The 22,524-nt window shown below is 46.7% G+C and overlaps 1 long non-coding RNA gene across 1 annotated transcript in view; it reads left to right on the top strand.

Moving 5' to 3' along the window:
• The first annotated feature begins 16,042 nt into the window (after nt 1-16,042).
• Nucleotides 16,043-22,524, top strand: part of LOC112424273 (uncharacterized) — a 71,261-nt gene continuing 64,779 nt past the window's right edge. Inside the window, exon 1 of the long non-coding RNA XR_003014988.2 lies at nt 16,043-16,224. This is a non-coding gene — a long non-coding RNA (uncharacterized lncRNA). The remainder of the gene's footprint in view (nt 16,225-22,524) is intronic.

The following is a 22,524-nucleotide window of genomic DNA, read 5'->3' as shown; positions in this document are numbered from 1 at the left end:
TTCATAGGGCAGCAGCAGGAGCATCTAGGATTTGGTGAAAAATGAGAAGCTCAGGTCCAGCTCAGACCTCCTGAATCAGGATCTGCATTTTAACAAGGTCCCAGGTGACTGATGCCCACATTTCCGTTTCAGAAGTGTTGTGCCAAAAGCTTCTTCATCTTGCCTCCAGTTGGGTGCCCAGAATTGCCACCCTCATTTGGCATCTGAGTCAATGCACCTGAGCAGACACTCCAGTATCATTTAAGAAATCCTCTCTCTGAAGCTCAGGCCAAAATCAGGCCCTGAAAGGACCTGTCTAGGATGTGCCCAACCTCATCTTGGTTTGTCTAATGGAAATGCTTCACCCTCGCCATGGGCACCAGACAGCATTTTGGTCACCCAAATCTCCCCAATTCCTGTTCTTCACAGTGTGGGTATGCATGTATTCGGGGGTGGGGTACATATTTGTGTGTGTGTGTGTGTGTGTGTGTGTGTGTGTGTGTGTGTGTGTGTTAATTTCACGTGGGGAGTTAGCCCTACTCCTCAGTGTATGCCCATTATCATCATATGAGCAAAGCCCTTCTCTTGTAAATGTCTATTTTTTCCTCATTTATCCCTCTCCTTGGACACTGACTCTAATGATTTCATATGTGTCCTTGAATAAATGTGTATATCCTCAAAATAAAATGGTGTGGGTTTGGAGAGAGGCTGAATTTACATAGATGTTACTGTGCCATAAATCTTGTTGTGGGTAATCGTTATTACATTCAGTACTATGCTTTCAAGGTCTATCTATTTGGGAACATGTATTTCTAGTTCATTGCTTCTAACTGATGCTTTGCATTCCAGAGAAAACAGCATAGCCTGTGATAAAGGTGACACTTCACATCAGTGTGGAAAGGATGAATTGAAGAGATAGCATTTCACTCTCTTAGTACAAGAGCAGTTGTTGCATTTATATTCAGGCTAAGCTGCTTTTCTAAGTGACCCCAAATACAGAGTAGCTTCAATAAGAGAAACATTTCTTTTTTTGTTTTGTTTGCTTTTTGACATTTATTTTAGGTTCAGAGGTGCATGAGCAGGTTTGTTATATAGGTAAATTGAGTGTTGTGGGGTTTTGGTGTACAGATTATTTTGTCACCCAGGTAATAAGCAGAATACCCAATAGTTTTTGTCCTCTCCCTCCTCTCACCCTCCACCCTCATGGAGGCCCCAAGAGAAACATTTATTTTCCTTCTTGAAGTAGCCCAGCAATAGGTGTCCAGGACTGGTGGGAGCTATGTGTGGTTTTCCTCAATGTGTGGTTTTCATCTCTGGGTCTAGTTCTCTTCACTCGCTCATCAGAAGGAAGGATGTAGACGACGACCAGGGAAGCACATGCCCAATCTTTACCGTGGAAAGACCCAGGAGTAAGACACCCCTTCTGCCCAAAACCTCCACAGCCATCCCTTGCTGCAAGGGAGGCTTGGGAACACAGCCAAGCAATACAATTCTATTGCTTATAAAGACAGAGAGAGTGACTACTGGAGACAGCCAGTCATCTGCCACGTTGTGTCACAGGATCCTTTGGGTGTCACTCTGCCAGCCAGAAACCTCTGTGGCTGGTGGCACCTCTGCTTGAGTTTTGCTCGTGCCTGCTGGGCTTGTTCCACCCACTTGGCCCAGCAGGCTGCATTTGGCTCATACTACTGGCCTGGATCCCACACCTGCCAAGGGTGAGCCAGGTGCAGAGCAGCGAGGGGTGTGTGAGCAAGCGAGTGCGGGGTCAGGCCACTGCACACAGCCAGGCACCCTGGCTGCTCCAGCACTGTGGGTGGCTCCAGGTGCCAGAGCAGGCACCAGCTCTGTGTGAGGCTGCAGCTGGACCAGAAGTGCCATAGCAGCTTCCATGGTGGGCACTAGCATTTGGATGAGGGGAGCATGGTGGTACTTGAAAGCCTGGAGATGCCAGGAACTACATAACCCCAAAGAGGGTATTACAGCATATCACAGCCCTGGCTTGGGGAGCCCCGAGGTCTGGGCTCCCAAAAGGACCACAGCTTCTCTCTTATCACCCACAGTGTGGTGACCAGGGGCCCGTGTTTCAAAAGGCATGTTTCAGCCTGTTTGTGTCATAGCTCTTTCTGTCCTGCCTCTGCACTCCAGTCCATGGCTGCTGAACTGGCCCAGCCCTACTGCTGCTTCCCTTTGCATGGGGCAGCCCCCCAGTGCCAGCAAAGGGTGGGAGGGCTATGGTGTTATAGCTCTGGCTCAGGGAATCCCGAGGTCTGGGCCCTCAGAAGGGTTGCCACTCTTTATTCCCACAGTCCAGGAACATGTCACCACCTGCAGCTCGGCCAGGAATGTGTTACAGCCCTTTAGCTCCTACCCACAGCTCAGCAACCCAACCAGGAAAGTGTTATAGCTCCTTTTGTTCCTGCCATTCAGTGGGTCCTAAATTCTTTTCCCATGTCCAGGAAGAATGAGGTTACATGGACAACTGGAGGGTGAGCAAGGTGGAGAGGAGCTTCATTGGTCAACCCAACAGCTGTCAGTGGAGGGGAGACCCGAAGTGAGTAGCTCCTATCTGCAGGCAGGTAGTCGGACAAGTGTCTGAGTCTGGCTGAGTCTGGGGGTTTTATTGGCTCAGAATGGAGAAAGTGTATGCTGATTGGTCTATGGGCAGGCCAGGGGAAAGCACCACTTGATTGGCCGAAAGGCATCAGAGAAGTTCTCATTTCAGGTCATGGACTTCACCCAGAATTGGCAGCCCATTCCCCAGGCTTCCCTCCATTCCTGGCTTGAAGGTGAGATTTCACCAGGGACCCACCCATTCCCACCTAAGAACCTGTCTGCCTCCCACCATCATCAATTACACTTCACCTAAGTGAGTGCACAGGCTGGGAATCGTGCAACTGACTACAGGCTGGGAATCATGCAACTGACTGCACCTGCCACTTAGTGCTGAGGGCTCTCAAAGCCCCATGTGTGGACATTTCATGTGAGCACAGAGGGTTTCAAGGCACATATTTGGATACAAGATGCACTCTTGCCTTCCTGTTGTTCCTCTAGTCCTGCTTCATCTCCACTCTGCTTTTCTCAACTACTGGAAATGATTTATTATTTATAATCAGTCTGCATTTTAAGGAGAGAGACTCCCCTAAAAAGAATTATTTGCTTGCTCAATAAAGAGAGAAAGAGAGAAGGAGAGAGAGAGAGAGAGAAAGAGAGAGAGAGAGAAGAAAGGAGAGAGGGAGGGAGAGGGAGAGAAGTTACTCTAGATAGGAAATAGGATGAATATATGGGAGTAGATGGACAGATGAAGTCTTGTGGGGCAAGAACAGAGATGTCATGAGGAAGATTTGTCTCCTCCATCTCCTGCATAACCTTTGGTAAGCCTGTACCTTTCACTAATGCCCTTGCCATTCGCTACTGGGTTATGCTACTGGATGCAGCAAGTGCTGAGTCTGGCACCTAGGTGGGCCTGGGTGAGAGCAGTTGCTGTCCTAGGGACCAAGTAATTTCAGATTGAAACTCCAGTTTTGTGAACGGCCCAAGTGCTTCTGGTTGGAGAAGGTGGCGAAGAGCTAACTGTTGACAACATGATGCCGTCATATCACTGGCTCATTCTCACCACACCCGGATGCCATGGGGCCCTGGCTGCTGAAGAATTCATCTCTGGCACCCCAGGGGTTCCCAAGGAGCCCAGGGAGAAAGATAACAAAACTGGTTAAGAAATTTTTACAGAGGAAGAGGCTGAGGCCAGGCTGAAGGACACGCCAAGGTCATTCAGCTATTCAGTAGCAAAGCGAGGCCAAGGCCCCAGCTCTCCAGAACTCACACTCAGGGAACTTTTCAGCTGCACTTAGGATGTTCTTGTGACACTAATGGGCACCTGAAAGAGTATCAGATTCCAAATAGTGTCCCCGACCTTTATGACATGTCTCTTTTATTCAAACTAGAAAACCATGCCGACTGCACATAAGAATAAAAAGAGAGGAAAGAGCTCCGTGCTAGAGGTCAGCTTTGTTCATTCCCAACTCAATGACTTTCCCTAGGCTGTGTTCACTCCCCATAAGCCAAAGGCGTCCTCAATCATTTTTATCTTTTAAAATCCTGTTTCCTTTATAAAACCAAGGGAAAAAATGGACCATTTCAAGCCTACACTGACCTCTTCCTCTTCCCAACTCCTCCAAAGCCTGATGCCTCTCCTGTCCTGTGGTCTGGCTCTCATTTAATGTTTGTCTTTCTCTTGGGTTTTATTTATTTGGATTAATTGCCCCCATGAGACCAGCCAGAGATGGCAATTTAGCCGTCTCCTGTTCCCCACAGCACTCTGTGGCTTCTGGTTAAATTAAATCTAGAGGAAGGAGGCTTGACAACTTCCAGAACTGGTTGAAGCCAGGCGTGAGCAACAGTATTCCTATAAGACATGATATTTGTTCCAGCCAGTTGGGAGAAGACAAGAAAAACAGTTTTCCCTGGAGGTCGAATGAGACAGTACCATGTCTGCTTCATAAATTCAGCATTTGCTTTCTTCTTTCAACTCCTTGAAAGAACAGCATTGATTTTATAGGAGAAAGAGTTGATTTGTACAATGTCTATTCACCATCCTTTCCACTTAAAATGGCCTTTGAGCCCAAGCAGGCACCACTGCAGAGGCATTTGGCTTAGAGCAAAGAGCAGGTGGGTTTTGGTTTCCCTGCAACACTAAGAGTGAGATGGGGCCTGTGAGCTGTCAATGAGCCTGTGTCTGGCAGGTTATATCGTTGCATTGGGCCCCACTTACTCCCTGCCATCCCCAGAGTCTTGAGATGTGGACTATCAGCATTAATGCAGCCACATCCTCTGAATTAATTCCCTGAGTGTAACCCGCATTTTCTGCCGCACAGTCCTGTGGCCTACCCTGTTCATTATTCTTTGTGCCAAGAGAGGTCTGGTGTCCTAAGCTCCCCCTAAGCTCGGTCGCTCCGGATCACAGACCCCAAACATCCAACCCCACACAGAGTTTCAAGACCAAACCCAGAGGCAGAGATAGGGGAAAGGGAAAGGGTAGGAAAAATACTCTCACTGCCACACCTGCAAAAGCAGCTGCTCTGAAAGTTGAAGTCTAAGGGAAGACATGGGGCAGGCCTGGGAGAGGGATGACTCAGGAGACCCCCTGCACTTGGGAACAAGTGCATCATGTCCAAATGCACATTCAAGGAAACACTGAGGGAAATGAGTGGACACCAAATGGTAGCCATGGAAAAGGTTCCATGGACAGGGAGCAGAGACACTTGGAAACCACTTCCTCTGGAGGTCTGTAGTGGGAGCAGCATGCCAGGGGTCAAGGACATGCACTGTAACATCCTAACCGTTCCTGGGTGCTGCTGGGTGAATCTCTGAGCCTAATGAGCCTCATTACCATCAGGTGTGCCTGACGACATACCTCATTAAAGGGCTTCCTGCAGGTCCCTGCCTGTAGTTAGTGCTCAATAAATGTCAGCAACTAATAGTGCCCCCCTGCAGTTTTTCTTGGTGCTCCCAGCATTCATTGACTTTTATAGACTTAGAAACTGAGCCTCAGAAAGATGGAATGATTCCTCAAAGATCCTCTGCTAGAGCGGCAAATCTGAGCACACACTGAGGCTGAGGGTCCATCAGCCTCTTCGCTCAACTCCTCATGGGAGGGCACCAGACTTCAGGACGTTGGGTGGTTCTAAAAGCACCGTGGAGCTTCTGAGCTTGCAAAGCCTTTCACTCAGCGCAAAAAGACTCACACATACATTTGATTCCTCCATAAGGCAGGGAGGGCAGCAGCTTTCCCATGCCATACAGTGTGGGGTTAAGAGTGTGGATTACGGAACCAGACTGTTGGGTTCAAATCCAGAATCCACCACTTCCCAGATGGTGGCTTTGGGCTGTTACATGACTTTTCAGTGGCCTTAGTTTTCCCAACTCTAAAATGGGCATAGTAATTTTTATGCCTGACTCAAAGATCCTAAATGACCAAAGTGCTTAGACCAGCAGCTCCCCACAGTAAACTCTCAGTAAATATTAGCTGTCATTATCCACATTTCACAGATGAAGATTCTTGGCATTGGAGGGGCAGAGACTCAAAGACTGGTTTCAAATATTCTTCCTATCCTCCCTTAAGAGCCCAGCTGATGTGCTTGTACCAGATCTGCTGAGTTGGGGAGATTGAAGCTTCTTTGGTGGCTCAGTTGTGCGTCAGCCACTTGCTCAAATGATCAACTACCTCCATGTAACTCAATCTGTGCATAATTCCTCCTCCTATCACTAGGCTTCTTTTATAAAATTAAATACATTTTTTTTATTTCCTGAAGCTTTGTCACTTTTTAGCATACACTCAAGAATTAAAAGCCTCAGGGGTGCAGAGCAATGTAATTATGCCAGAGATTAAATCAGTATTTGAAAGCTAATTTTGACATGTGCCTGCAGCAACGAAAGTTGGAATGAATTAAGCAGATTGAAGGCATTAGTGAAAGCACACGCCAATCCTAGACTCTGATGGGAAATGCTTTCAAGTTCAGGTGAAAACATTGTCTGGAAATATAATACGCTTTCCTTTTCTGTGGTTAAATAATGATCTAATTAAGTCACAGAATTTGCCATAGAGGACTTCAATGAATCCATGATGTAACTGAATAAACAGAGGAATTGCAGAAATGTAGTGAATAATCACACACGCACAGATTCATGCCATCAGGACCCAGTGTTGCTGGGACTTGCATAAAATGGGTATCAAGCACATGCTAGCAACATTGGGACTACTGCCAAACTGTATAAAATTACCTGATAGGCTGGGCACGCTGGATCATGCCTGTAATCCCAGCACTTTGGGAGGCCCAGGCTGGTGGATCACTTGAGGCCAGGAGTTCAAGACCAGCCTGGTCAACATGGTGAAACCCTGTCTCTACTAAAAATATAAAAATTAGCCTGCAGTGGTGGTGCACGCCTGTAGTCCCAGCTACTCAGGAGGCTGAGGCAAGAGAATCGCTTGAACCTAGGAGGCAGAGGTTGCAGTGAGGCGAGATCACGCCACTGCACTCCAGCCTGTGCAACAGAGTGAGACCCTGTCTCAAAAAAAAAAAAAAAAGTAACTGATAATTCTAAAACCATTTTAAAACTTCAGTAGTACAAATTCTCATTTTCTTTTCTTTTTTCTTTTCTTTCTTTCTGGGGTTTTTTTGTTTTGTTTTGTTTTGTTTTGTTTTCTTTGACGGAGTTTTGCTCTGTTGCCCATGCTGGAGTCCAGCGGCACAATCTCAGCTCACTGCAACCTCCACCTCCCTGGTTCAAGTGATTCTCCCACTTCAGCCTCCTGAGTAGCTGGGATTACAGACACACGCCACCATGCCTGGCTAATGTGCTATATTTTTAGTAGAGCCAGGGTTTCACCATGTTGACCAGGCTGGTCTCAAACTCCTGACCTCAAGTGATCTGCCCACCTCGGCCTCCCAAAAGTGCTAGGATTACAGGCGTGAGCCACTGCACCCAGTCTCAAATTCTCATTTTCAAATGACAGCAGATCTTAGATCCTTGTTTCCCACTCCAAAGTAAGGGCTTAGAATACAAAGATGGGTGTCTCATTTTTACTTCTCAAAAATCTTTTCTCCAGGCTAGGGGAAAGTTATGTAGACAAGGTGTGTAGACAAGGTTATCTGGCTCGAAGCTCAGCAGGAACGCACTGGGAGGGATCCTTATTCAGAAGGCTAGCATGCAGTTAGAGATAACATTAATAATAATGATGATGATTAACAGAAGTGCAGGTTATGAGTTTAGGGAGACGTCTGTCCCATTATCCCATTTATTTGCATAGGGCTCATACATATATTTTTAATACATATTTATAAATATATAAAAATATATATTTGCATATATATGAGACGAGAAGACGTGCAAGCTGAGGAAAGACCTAGAAGCCACATTTAGGAGGAAAAGTTGAAGGCCTTGAGGCTGTTTAGGTGAAAAAGAAACAAAAGAATGGCAGTTCATAAGACTTAGGTGCAGAGAGAGGAAATATTCAGGGGCCCAAGAAAAATATATTAAGATTATCTTGAATACGAAGATTTCTGCAAACGTACTGTTTATTCACACAAAGAATATAGGCAAAAGAATTGTTTAAACTCAGAAATATTCTTTGTGAATATATTTTCTTGACTCTACTTTCAGATGAATTAATTATATTCAACGAATAGATCATCCTAGGGCTCTAGTCTGATGACTATTCCTTATAAATATGTTCCTGTTTCCCTGTTTTTCCGCTTGCTCCTCTGGGACTCTCCTCTCTCTGCCCCCATCATCATTTACTGTTTTCAGCCTCTGGTTTCGGCAACAGGGAGCCAGGGGAAAAACATTGAATATTTCTTAAAATACTGCTATGAAGACAAAGGGAAAAATCAGTAAATTAAAACTACCCAGGTTTATTTTATTTGATTGTTAGTAAATGTGGTGCGTTGATAGTTGAGCATTCAGCTGATTTGATTTTCTATGAATTAACCTGTTGGCAGGTAATGTGGAAAGGTTTTCAGGGCGTGAGGGTTTGAGTTGGCTACCAGTCCGGTAGGAACTCTGTGAGGAGTAGTTAGTAAGAAAGCTAACTCATATTTAGACAACATTATTAAATTTTTTTATTTTTATATGTGTATGTGTGTATGTATTTCGGAGACATGGTCCCACACTGTTGCCAGGCTGGAGTGCAGAGGCATGATCCTAACTCACTGCAGCCTCGAACTCCTGGGATCAATCAATCCTCCCACTTCAGCATCCTGAGTAGCTAGGACTCCAGGTACATGCCACCATGCCTGGCTAATTTGTTTATTTTTAGTAGTGATGACAACATCTCATAATTTTGCCCAGGTTGACCTCAAACTCCTGGGCTCAAGCAATCCTCCTGCCTCAGCCTCCCAACGCACTGGGATTATAGGCATGAGCCACTGTGCCCAGCCAGACAATATTATTAATAATAATGGCCCTTGCCCATGACCACAGTTGATTGAGTCAGAGGTGGGCAGCTGACCCAAGCAAGGCCAATCAGAATTCTTCCCTAAAACTTTTCAAATTGAGATTGAGAAAGTGAGCCTTCCCTAAGTTATCTTCCTTGAGAAGAAGTAAGACAGGGAACAGTAGGCAAGCGTGTTTCTCAGAGGTGAAATAAGCCCCTACCTTCAGGGAGAGAAAGGAGCTGACTGGCAGACGAGCAAAGAGCACAGAGCAAGAGAGTCCTGGCAGAGTCCCAGCACCTGGATCCTGCTCTTCTTGATGCCCACTTGCATCCTTGTCCTACCTGAAGGAAGGGGTGGCTGGTTCCAACCTGAGGGGATGGGTCAGGTTATGCTTGGAGTGAGCCTCAGAAGATAAAAAAGAAAATGCCAACCAGGCACGGTGGCTCACGCCTATAATCCCAACCCTTTGGGAGGCCGAGGTGGGCGGATCACGAGGTCAGGAGATCGAGACCATCCTGGCTAACACGGTGAAACCCCGTCTCTACTAAAAATACAAAAAATTAGCCAGGCATGGTGACGGGCGCCTGTAGTCCCAGCTACTCGGGAGGCTGAGGCAGGAGAATGGCGTGAACCCGGGAGGGGGAGCTTGCAGTGAGCCAAGATCGTGCCACTGCACTCCAGCCTGGATGACAGAGAGAGACTCTGTCCCAAAAAAAAAAAAAAAAGGAAGAAGAAGAAAAGAAAAAGATAAAGGGAGAGGAGAGGAGAGGGGAAGGGAGGGGAGGGGAGGGGAAGGGAGGAGGAGCCAGGCCAGAAGTACCAGAGGCATGGACTGCTAAGTGGAGTTGGTAGTGGGGAGACTCAGACACCCAGAGAAGGCAGGCTGGGGAGGCAGGGCCAGATCTGGAAGGAACCTGTAATCACACTAAGGAGTTTACGCTTTATTCTCTAAGAACCAGGACCCCTTGGTGGGTCTTACACAAGAGAGTAGAGTTTCTTCAGGCAGGAGTCTGGAGGGTGAATTGCAGTGGGGAAAGGCAGGAACTGGGGTGCCCTTTGGGAGGCTGCTGCAGAGGTCCAGGTGAGAGGGTGGAGAGCCCAAACAGGGTGGAAAGAAGTGACACAGAGGAGCATTGCTAACTCCCATCTCTGGGTGGGACGAACTTCTGGGCAGTGGGAGGGAACAGCCTTCTGGATGGTTCCAGAGGCTACCTTAGAGAGCACACTCCCACCTGTGCCCAGCCTGGGTTCTTCAAATGCTAGATTTCCTCCCAAACACACACGAGGTAGCAGGCATGGCCAAACTGAATATTTATTCCAGGCCTATCAGAGCCAACAGGAGAATCCCAGGCCAGCAGCTCCCAGGAGGGTCTCTCTCTCTCTTTTCTGGACACACGGACTTCATGACACGTTCTTTGTCTGTCACACATCCCAAATTCCTGTGCCCAGGTAGTCCCCACAAAGTGGAGCCACCATATCACATGGTCCCTGCCTCTGATTACAGTTCACCTGCCTCTCTGCCTTGGCTTATCCTTGTTTTAATGCCAGGGTGGCAAAATGGGGATCTGTTGCCAGGACAATGCAGAGTGGCATGTGCCTTGACAGGGCCATGTGACTCTGAGACTTTGTCTGATGTACACCACGCCCTCAGCCACCACCCCACCTGGGCTGCCTCCTCTCGTTTTCCCCACTTCCTCCAAGTTGCCACATTCCTTCCCCTCAAGGTCTGCAAAGCCAGCACCTTCCTTCTGAATCTGCAACTTTAGCTCCTATGTCTACTGGCAAACTTGATGGATTTCCCCTCCTCCTAAATCTGAAATCTATGTCCCTTCTGGCATCAATCACTCTGCCCAACCCCCTTGCCTTTTTGACAAGTGGCATTCTAAACTATCTGTCTCAAAAAGGAGTCAGATGTGATTATTTCTCCCATCCATCCTTTTAGCTGCATTTTCCCCTCATATTGCTCTGCCCTAATATAATACTAATAAAATAATAGTAAGAACCCCGCTGATGTCATTTCTCTTATTATGCCATATAATCGACCCCCAAACTGCTTCCAGCCCAATTGCTATAGTCAGATAGCTTTTTTTTTTCCACCACTGCACATAGAGGGCTTTGACTTGCTTCTCTGTCCCTTTGTTCTGTGTAGCTCATACCCCTGCCATCTTTCACCACGGTTTTCTAAGCGCTGTGTTGCCCATTGTGTAGGTAGGCTGCTTTCCAGATGAAGGCAAAGTTCCTTTTTTTATTCACTGCATTTCAGGGCCTTTTGGATGTCAAGAGGGATGTCCTTAAGAGCACCTGTTTCTTGGGCAGGAACAGATACAATGTACTTCAAGAACACTCTGTGACTTGTTGGCTCCTCTGCATAGAACTCTCTCCATCCTTGCAATTGGCCGCAGCACAAGGGGAGGCTTCTCAGATGCCCCATTCCTCACTTCCTTCCTCTGGGGTTCTCCTAGTACCCCCACAGGTGGGAGTGCAGATGTGGGCACATGCATTTCAACAGACCCAGCTGCCAACAGACGTCAAAACCAAGGGGCTTTCACGCAGCAACTTGTGGACATGGCCATCATGCCTTCCCGAAGGGATCTCAGATCTGTCCCCAGGGCCACTGCTTCAACTTACAGTTGAACAGCAAGACGGGCTTCTATTTCCTACTTGGGACACAACCTTCCTTCCCTTACAGCCATATTCAGAACTAGATGAGATCCAGCCCACACCCACTTCTGGACCAGCTGTCCCATAACAGTTCCCACATGGCTAGGGCCCTGATGATATCCTGCAGCCCTGCTGGCCACCAGTCACCAACCCAGGCCGCCAGCGAGCTCACAGCACGCACCAGACACATTACTCACAACCCTCCTCCTTACACATGTATCTGTATACATTGGTGCCACCCTGTTAAAAAATAATGCACCTGCCCCGTAAGAACGGTCCGTTCCTCTCCTGGCTAAACACACAGAGCTTGTGTTTAAATAACTGTTTCCTTCAAGGATTGCAAGTTCCCGTTTCCTTGTCTGTTTTTAACTTTCGGCTCAGCTTCCTGGAATTTACTTCAAATTGTGTAGATGTAGACATGACCTGCCCAAGGGCATCATTTGAGAACTAACCAGCTGAAAAGAGAAACTCAAATCTCTCCCCGGGGAAACACCAAAGAGCCCTCAACACAGAGCACCCAGTGTCATTGAAAAAACGAAACTCACACACCTGACAAAGATAAAAATGAAAGGGAGAGCACCACAGAAGATATTAGCTCTCGAAGTTTTGCTGAAAACCCTTCTCCGATTTTCTCCACTTGAGCTCCATGTTTGAATTTGTTTTCTGTTCTTGAAATTGTTTCTTCACCTTTGTCAATATTCATTTCCCTATCCCAGGCATCTTTAGAGCTGAGCTCTAGTTTCTCAGAGAACGTGGATACACACATATTACCTTAGTGTTGTTGTGTTACCTTAGTGTTGTTGTATTACCTTAGTGTTGTTGCCCCACAATTCCTCATACTCACTGAGACTATCAGAAAAGGAGAATCAGGCCAGGCACAGTGGCTCACGCCTGTAATCCCAGCACTTTGGGAGGCCGAGGCGGGCAGATCAGGAGGTCAGGAGATTGAGACCATCCTGGCTAACACGGTGAAACCCCGTCTCTACTAAAAATACAAAAAATTAGCTGGGCGTGGTGGCGGGCGCCTGTAGTCCCAGCTACTCGGGAGGCTGAGGCAGGAGAATGGTGTGAACCCCGGAGGCAGAGCTTGCAGTGAGCGGAGATCATGCCACTGCACTCTAGCCTGGGCAAAAGAGTGAGACCCTGTCTCAAAAAAACATAAAAGAGAATCAAATTAATATCCAGTCACCTAAGAAACATGCTGTGGTGGCCGGGTGTGATGGCTCATGCCTATAATCCCAGCACTTTGGGAGACAGAGGCAGGCATATCACCTGAGGTCAGGAGTTCGAGACCAGCCTGGCCAACATGGTGAAACCCCCGTCTCTACTAAAAACACAAAATTAGCAAGGTGTGGTGGCACGCGCCTGTAATCTCAGCTACTCGGGAGGCTGAGGCAGGAGAATCACTTGAACCTGGGGGGGTGGAGGTTGCAGTGAATGGAGGTTGCACCACTGCACTCTAGCCTGGGTGACAGAGCGAGACTCCATCTCAAAAAAAACCCAGAAATGTGCTGTGGCAGAGACTGTTCTGTCTTCACCAAACTCTGCTTCGTTTTTCTCCTGAACATGAGCTAGGCTGTATTTCTCAGCCTTCTGTGCAGTTAGGGGGGACATGTGACTAAGTATTGGCCAAGGGAATGCGGGTGGGATTGGTGGACACTTCATGATCTTCTCCCTTAAAAAACTTCCTTCATGAACTTTTCCTTTCTGCTCGCCGAAGCCCCTAAATGACAGTACAGAGCAGACTAAACCTTGTCCCCATTTCCCAGGGACCACTTTTTAAGCCACACTGAACTGTGACATGAACAAGAAATACAATCAGTATTAAGGCACTGAGATTTGAGAAGTTTTGTCGTATTAATTATTCTACCCAAAATTACACATGTGCCAGGTAAGACAATTTCAAAACTTCCACCCAAAAAGTTTATGTAGAACAACTTCCATTGCTCATATATCTTCCATATTGACTGTGCTGTGTCCCTCAAGAATCAATCCACGAAAGGCAAAGACACAACCCAATTATGAGATTTCAGTTCCAATTCTGTGGTCAGCTTACATTCAGATATTTCCCAGTGTCATTAAAATAACAACTATTGTTTTTATCTCATCCCCAAGAATTTTGATAGCCACACTAAAACATGAAATAAAATTCAACATCACAACTACAGGAACTTTGGGTGCAAATATCTCAGTGTTTGCACGGATGAACTCAATGTCTCCATGCCTACACCCTTAATGCTCCTCTGCTGAGAAACCTCCTTATCAAGGGGTCTCAGCTGAGACCGTTTCTCCACTCTGACTCAACACTTTTTCTCTCCAAACCCCCTGGATCCAAAAAGGCAAGAGCGAAATGGTTTGGCTCTGTGTCCCCGCCCAAATCTCATGTTGAATTGTAATCTCCAGTGTCGGAGGAGGGGCCTGGTGGGAGGTGATTGGATCATGGGGGCGGATTTCCCCCTTGCTATTCTCGTGATGGTGAGTTCTCACGAGATGTGACAGTTTTATAAATGGCAGCTTTCCCTGCCCTCTTCTCACTCGCTCCTGCCATCTTGTGAAGAAAGTGCGTGTTTTCCCTTCTGCCTTCTGCCATGATTGTAAGTTTCCTGAGGTCTCCCCAGCCCTGCAGAACTGTGAGTCAACTAAACCTCTTTTCTTTATATTAGGTTGGTAACAAAGTAATTGTGATGTTTGCCATTGAAAGTAATTGGAAAAGTAACAAATTACCCAGTCTCAGGTGTGCTTTTATAGCAGTGTTAAAACGAACTTATATAAGGAGCCTTTTTGTTAGGGGCTCCTGAGCTGTAAGGTAATTTCTTCTGTCTGCACTTCATCTGATGGGATGCCACCCCATCATTGCCCAGTGCCATTCTAGGGGGAAAATGAAACCATGAGGAGCTGGTGCCTTCCTCTTTCTGGCTCCTGGCTTGTTTGCTCTATCACAGTATATGAGAAAAGGCTTGATTGTTACTTTTGGTTTGGTTCTGTGTCCTAATTAACCACCTCAACAGCTGGCAGCTTCACAGTTTGTTCTTAACTGCCAGAGTTTGTCTCTATGGCTCCCACCCAATCAATTCCAGAAACGCAAATGCATCCAATTCAAATGCATCTTGGAGTTAAGGCCCAGTTCTCCCTTTTCCGTGTCTCTCCTTCTCCAATTTTCTCTCCTCAAAATCTGGCTGAACCACCAGATTTCTCCTGAGTTTATCAACTGAGCTCCTAGGAGTTTGTATTTAACAATAGCTAATAGTTATATGTTTCCTATCATCCTGTATCCTGGATATCCTCCTGATCAGCAGTTGCACTCACTCAGGTTGAGAAAATAAATTATGACCTAGAGGAAGGGAAAAGGCTTAAGAGGTAGATTCCAGCGGCTCTGGCTTGTGTGATGAAAGGAAAAATTCACTTAGGGGAAGATGATTGTTTCACTTTGCGACGGGCTGTGTTTGAGTTGCTATCATCCAACCAACTGGAGATGCCCAGTGTGGATTAATGAATCGGCTTGGTGGGTGCTTTCCAGTGCAGACGGAAGATAAAGCCATGGACCGCCTGCCAAGCACATGTTCCAGGGACTTCTGCACCCTGGGAGCAGTTGGGGCACATGGACTTTGGGGATGGAGCCCATTCCACAAAAAATAAAAAGAGGTACTAACATCAGAGGCATTAGAACCAGAGCAACTCCATCTTGAGTGAGGGCTAGGAAAAATGAGGCTGGGGCTTGCTGGGCTACATTCCCAGAAAGGTATTATTCCTGGCCTCTAGATGTTTACGGTTAAGTGAGCAGATTGATAACATTTACTAAACAGACCCAGACTTAAGAGTGTTCTGATATCCCAATATCTTAACAGAAGAATTCCTAATTTTCCTTTAAAGATAATATTCTTGCAAAATATAGTAATTAAGAAAACTAATCCTTTATCACAAACCCTTATAGGAGAGCACATCTCCCCATTATCTTTTTTTATCCTACATACATATAAAGTGTTGTACCTAGGTTGGACACCTTCCTCCTCTTACTTTCGGGAGCACCCTACTCTATGGAGTAACTGTTCTTTCACCACTTAACTTTCTTAATAAACTTGCTTTTGCTTTGCCTCATGGACTCACCCTGAATTAATTCTTGTGCGAGATCCAAGAACCCTCTCTTGGGGTCTGGATCTGGACCCATTTCCTGTAACACTAATGAAGCCTCTGGCCACTCAGCAAAGGGTGAGGACAATCACATCTCTACCAGAGAAACAAGCCCTGCATCTTGCACTGTGCCCTTTCAGTGAGAAAACAAAGCAGAAAATCAGAGCTCTGCTTCCAGGGAAATACCTACTCTGCAGGGTCAGAGTGACCTGAGCTCACATGAACTGGTTTTTTTTTCTCCATCACAATAAGGACTCTCTAGAAACACAATTATCTTCACGTGGTCAGCACTGGGCTTTGGCCAAGAAAGCTGAGTAAAGACCCTGTTATTGAACCAACCTGGGGTCTGCATGCCAGGTGGAGTAAGGACACCATCCCCACCAAGGTTTGCAGCAGAAGACGGGAAGGCATTTATTTGCTGGGCAACGCTCCCCGATTTTCCTTACTTGGTGCCTGGCAAAAATGCTTTCCTCTCTTCCTTACTTGGTGACTAGCAAATAATCCTGACCTCACTGATGGCTTGCAGGTAAGAATTTTTAAAGGTGGGGCTCAGCTTCAGGAAAGCAGAAATTACAGGCAAAATTGTAAATCAGTAGACAAAGGTTACACATTGGTTTTGGCCTAAAAGGGCAGGATATCTTGACATGGGGGCTTACATGTTAATAGGTAGATTCAAAGATTTTCTGATTTGCAATTTGTTAAGGAAGAGAAGCTTTATTTAAAAACTGGGGGTCAGGCTGGCTGTGGTGGCTCAGGCCTGTAATCCCAGCACTTTGGGATGCTGAGGTAGGTGGATCACTTGAGGTCAGGAGTTTGAGACCAGCCTGGTCAACATGGCGAAACCCAGTCTCTACTAAAAATACAAAAATGAGCCAGGCATGGTGGCACATGCCTGTAATCCCACTACTTGGGAGGCTGAGGCAGGAGAATTGCTTGAACCCAGGAGGCAGAGGTTGCAGTGAACTGAGATTGTGCCACTGCACTCCAGCCTGGGCTGTGGAGCAAGGCTCCATCTCAAAAAATAACAAAATAAAAACTGGGGGTTAGCAGAAAATGTTAGCTCCGGCTCCTGGGTGTGACTTCCTCTAGACACCACAGGAAGAAATTTAGAGGAAAGAACAGTTGTCTGAGGTCAGTCCTCAGTTCCCCTTTATCTGAGGTCTACGAGCCAGTCTGGTGGGGGTCCAGGTTTCTGAGAAACAACTCAGGCACATTCATTAAGATGTTGCCTTTGGTTTCTATAGGGAACCAAACAGCCTGTGATTCCAGCTTCCTTGGCTATTCTAAGCTACTATTACCTTCTTGCCTATCAAGTTGCTTGTTCACTTCTCAGAGCAAGCTAGGTAGGTGCCTGGAATTTCCCTTGAAGGAACTCAAGATGTTCCTTTAATTCCGTACTTGGGGGCTGGAAGGCTTCTTGGAGGGTGGGTGGGTGGGGGGGCCTGCTCCATCTCAACCCCATGGAAAATCCCAGGTGGGAGGGAGAAAGGAGGTCACAAAAGACCCAGCTGGAGGTCAATGGGGCCCTGTGCCCTCCCACTGGCTGTAGCAAGAAGGAAGCTCTGAGCCACAGGGCCATTGAGAGAGGAGCAGGCTCAGAGCTTATGAGTCAGCTGCACTGGATCAGGAAAAGCACCTCCTGGTGACAGCAGCTCTGTGACCAGTGTAGTCCCCACCCCCATCCTACTCCTTGGCCTCCTCAGGGTTTGGCGGGGCTTGGTGGGAGTAGCTCGGCAGCCTGGTCCCATTTCCAAACATGCAGCAGGGGAAACTTAGAAAGGCAGGGGCTGCTGGGACCTGCCCAACCCCCTTGGTTCTCTGCTTTCTGATGCCCCTCCAAAACTAGGAGGAGATCACCGCCCCTCCCCCCCGACCCCCGGCAACAAAATACTGTGGAAAGATCCTTGAACTAAAGAGACCTGGAAGCTGATGCCCCATCTACTTCTGACTTGCTGTGTGACTATGGGGAAATCACTGCCCTTCTCTAAGACTTGGTTTCCTCTTAAATGCACAAAAAGTCATTAGCACAGTGGGCTCTCATGGCAAACTCTCTGTGAATATGAACTATTTTTATGATGATGAAAAGGTTAAATGGGCTTTTGGAATTACCCATTTCCAAGACCCTTTCCTGTCTTGTAGCTTGTTTTAAACAAGCTGATATAATCATCATCATAGATATTGTTTATTAAGCACTTTTGTGCCAGGCACTCTGATCGTATCATTTATTTACTTCTCATAAAAACCTGCAAGGGGCCAGGTGCATTGGTTCATGCCTGTAATCCCAACATTCTCGGAGGCCGAGGCAAATTACCTGAGGTCAGGAGTTAGAGACCAGCCTGTATCTACTAAAAATACAAAACTTAATTGGGTGTGGTGATGGGCACCTGTAATCCCAGCTACTTGGGAGGCTGAGACAGGAAAATCACTTGAACCTGGGAGATGGAGTTTGCAGTAAGCTGAGATCACGCCACTGTACTCCAGCCTGGGTGAGAGTGAGACTCCATCTTTAAAACAAAACCAAACAAACTTGGCCGGGCATGGTGGCTCATGCCTGTAATGCCAGCACTTTGGGAGGCCGAGGCAGGTGAGGCACCTGAAGTCAGGAGTTCAAGACCAGCCTGGTCAACATGGCAAAACCCCATCTCTACCTAAAATACAAAAATTAGCTGGGCATGGTGGCACACACCTGTAATCCCAGCTACTCAGAAGGCTGAGGCAGGAGAATCACTTGGACCCAGGAGGCAGAGGTTGCAGTGAGCCAAGATCATACCACTACATACCAGCCTGGGAAGGAGAGTGAGATTCCATCTTGGGGAGGTGAGAGGAACCTTGCAAGGTAGATAATATTAGCCCCTATTTGGAAGGTGGCACAGCTGGGGTCCAGATAGATGAAGTAACTTGCCCAAGGTCACACAGTTAATAAATGGCAAAGCTTGGATTGGAGCCCACATCTTCTCATTATACTACAGATGCTGACCCCATAAAAAGAAGTCCTATACCCAAGTCCTTATACCTAGGTCCTATACCACATGACTTAGAGTCCAAACCAAAATATTTCATAGGGTGACCAACCATTGTGGTTTGCCCAGAACTGAGGAGTTTCTCAGGACAAGGGTCTTACAGTCACAAAACAGGCATAGCCCTGGGCAGACAGGGACGGTTGGTCATTCTACCTCTGAAGGTGAAAGGGAACATGATTATTCAGTTTGGGATACTTTTTTATTTCCTTTGTGATTTCTTCTTTGACCAATGGATTGTTTAAAATTGTATTGCTTGATTCCCAAATATTGGGATTTTCTAGATTTTTTAAATTTAAAGTGTAATTCCTTTTTGGTTTGGGAACATACTTTATATGATTTTAACCTTTGGAAAGCTGAGATTTATTTTGTGGTCCAGCACATGGTCTATCTTGGTGAATGTTCCATTTGCATGGGAAATGGATGTGTCCTGCTGTCAATGAGTGGAGGGTTCTGTAAGTGTCAACTGGGCCAAGTGGTCCATAGTACTGTTCAGATCTTCCAGATCCTTGGTCTATCAGAGATCCTTTGTGCTACCAATTACTGAGAGCAAGGTAATAAGATTCCCTATGACAGATCTGTCTGGTTCTACCTTTAGTGTGGTCAATTTTTGCTTCTTATATTTCGAAGCTGTTACTAGGTGCCTGTACCCTTAGGAATGTTATGTCTTTGATGAATTGGCCCTTTTTATCACTATGAAAGGTCCCTCTTTATCTCTGGCAATATTCCTTCTCTTGAAGTCTATATTAAATCATAAGCTCCTTGCCAACTCTAAAAAAGGAAAAGTATGTATGTCCCTGCAGCTGCCCTGAGTCATTTAATTAAACGATATTCATGGGTTGTTTTTTCCACTCCCTCTTGGTACATGACAGATCTCAATGTTTAGCACATCCTTTTATACAAAAACAAATAGTCTGTTTGGTTAAAACCTTCCCAGATGTGATTCCAGTTTGGCTGTTGTGAAAGCAGCTGTTTCTGTCAGCCAACTTGATGAGGCACTTTGTCTTGGGAAGAGGTGGCAATTTATCAGTTCTCATAAACCCAAATCTCTGGGCTCCCAAATACATTGCACTGGTGAGGCTAATGCTAATGCTGCCCTTTGGAAACTTCAAAAACACAGGTGACCTTCTCAGTAACAACCTCCTTCCTTACAGCTTGTCTGTCATTTTATCTACACAGAGATATGCTTGGATATGGTGGGGCCTTGGGGCTCACAGTGATGCCAGAACGTAGAGCTGCCATGCACATGGGCGGCGGGCGGGTAAAAAGAGGCTTATATGAGGTTGTGTGGTTCCTAGTTTAGAAGACGGGGAGAATGGTGTTTCCAAAGACTGGAATAGGGTCGCTGGTTGGTACCATCTTATTTTGTCATCATTTCCCCCTTGTTCATCCCAGTGATAAGCATCTAGTAGAGGCTTAATACATATTTGTGGACGATTCAATAAATGAGTAAATGAAATTGAAGTCAGAATATGCTCTCAGGAAGGAAGGGAATAAATCAGGGGTCAAACATTCCACTCCTTCAGGGACTCTATTGGTCAGGTTTCAATTGCAGCTCACAGTAGCCACCCTAGCTAGTTTAAGGAGAAGTGAATTTAAGTCAGGGAATTGGGTACTTACAGGGGCATTGGAAGGGAGGGAGGAATAAATAGTCTGTAGGCTGAGTGGAGATTCCCAAAAAACATCACAGAATTGCTCTGCCAAGGGAAGGCAATTGCCACTTTTGCTATGATCAAAAAGCTGAGGATGTACCAAGTAGCTACTGGCTGGAGGTCTACACCGCCGGTGTCCAGGGTTCAGGTAGCTGCTCCTAGAGCTGTTGGCTCCAGAGCCACGTTGTGCCTGCTGAAATCCAGCACAGAAAATAGGTGCTGCAAACCTCCCCACCTAGTTCTGAATTCAAGTCCCAAGCAAGTGCATCTGATTGATAAATCTGAATCCTATCCGGAGCTATTCCTGCAAGGAGCTTGGGACAGGCAGATCTTAGCTTTCCAGCCTCTGCCAGAGAGAAGGGTATCCTAGAAGTGAGTTGGAATGGATGCTGAGTGAACCCACCTACCGTCTCTACTGGCAGTCTACTCGAGTGCCAATGTGGTTGGTATAAGACAGTGGGCCTGGTACCTGAGGGAGGTTTGAAATGATTCAAGAGCATTGTGCTGGCCAGGTGAGACAGATCTCAGTTACACCTGCCTCACTCTGGGACCATGAGGCTCCTGGTATGAACAAAATCTAGAGAGGCTGGAGAAGAGCTCCGGGTGAATGCCCCAAGTGGGGAGGAGGGAGGAAGAAAAGCCAGTAAAGCAAGCATGAAAGGAAAAGGAGCAGGGAAGAGAGAGAAACCAGGAAGATGGGAGTGGCCACCTGTATTAGTCAGGGTTCTCTTAGAGGGACAAAACTAATATGATAGATATATAGGTATTTATAAAGGGGAGTTGATTAAGTATTACATGATCACAAGGTCCCACAACAGGCTGTGTGCAAGCTGAGGAGCAAGGGGAGCCAGTCTGAGTCCCAAACTGAAGAACCTGGAGTCTGATGTTCAAGGGCAGGAAGCATCCAGCACGAGAGAAAGATGTAAGCTGGAAGGCTAGGCCCTTCTCTCCCTTCCATGTTTCTTTCCTGCCTGCTTTATATTCACTGGAAGCTCATTAGATTGTGCCCACCAGATTAAGGGTGGATCTGCCTTCCCCAGTCCACTGATTCAAATGTTAATCTCTTTTGGCAACACCCACACAGGCACACCCAGGATTAATGCTTTGTATCCCTCAATCCAATCAAATTGACACTCAGTATTAAACCATCACACCACCCATCATCAGAGAAGAGGAGGCCCCTGTAAGACGTACAGGGGCAGCGGAGGAGAGCCGCGCTGGAGGGAGTGAAACAGGCCCTTTGGCAGGACCTGGTAAAGCTGAAAATGTACACCCAGTCTCCTTTTGAGAGACTCACACACAGCCTCAGGGAGGCAGGCACAGGCACAACCACCAGAGTTAGGGGGAAATTCCCACTCGGATGTCCAGTAGTCATTGTGAAGTGGTGGGTTCACGTAATACTTTACAGTTAAAAGGAAGTGTGTGTGTGTGTGTGTGTGTTCAGATCATATATGTCAACACAGATTTCAAAAACATTGGATGGGAAAAGCAAGATGACAAACGCGTCTAGAACAATGCCATTTGTGTCAGTTTTGAAAACACACACATAGACGTATGAATCCTGCTCAAGGACCTGGAAGCATGTGTGTGCTCATTGCAGACTGGAAGCATCCACAGTAACCTCCTGCTCCAGGTTAACTCAGGGTGGTTGTGGGGAGTGAAATGGGATTGGTCAACATAGCTTCACAGGACTTTACCTCCATTGCTAATGCTTATTTATTTATTTACAAGTACGGAAGAAAATAGGATGTTAACAGCTCTTAATTTAAGTGGTGACAGCATGTCTTGGTTATATTCTTTTTGTACTTCGGTTGGTTGGTTGGATTTTTGCTCCCCCAAAAGCTCATATTGAAATTTGATCCCCAGTGTTGAAGGTGGGGCCTGATGGGAGGTGTTTGGGCCGGGGGGTGGATCCCTCTTGAATGGCTTAGTGCTTCCATTGAGATAATGAGTGAGTTCTCGTTCATTTCCGCAAGAGCTGGTTGTTGAAGAGTATGGTACCTCCCCTCTTGCTCTCTTGCCACGTGAGCTCTGCACATGCCCGCTTCCCTTCACCTTCCGCCATGAGTGGAAGCAGCCCGAGGCCCTTGTCAGAAGCTGAATAATAATTGCCAGTGCCATGCTTCTTGTATGGCCTGCAGAACCATGAGCCAAAGA

The sequence above is a fragment of the Macaca nemestrina genome, chromosome 9, assembly GCF_043159975.1.
Source record: "Macaca nemestrina isolate mMacNem1 chromosome 9, mMacNem.hap1, whole genome shotgun sequence".
Lineage (NCBI taxonomy): Eukaryota > Metazoa > Chordata > Mammalia > Primates > Cercopithecidae > Macaca > Macaca nemestrina.
Note: the sequence above shows the minus strand (reverse complement) of the source record. Positions and strands in the feature narration are given on the sequence as shown.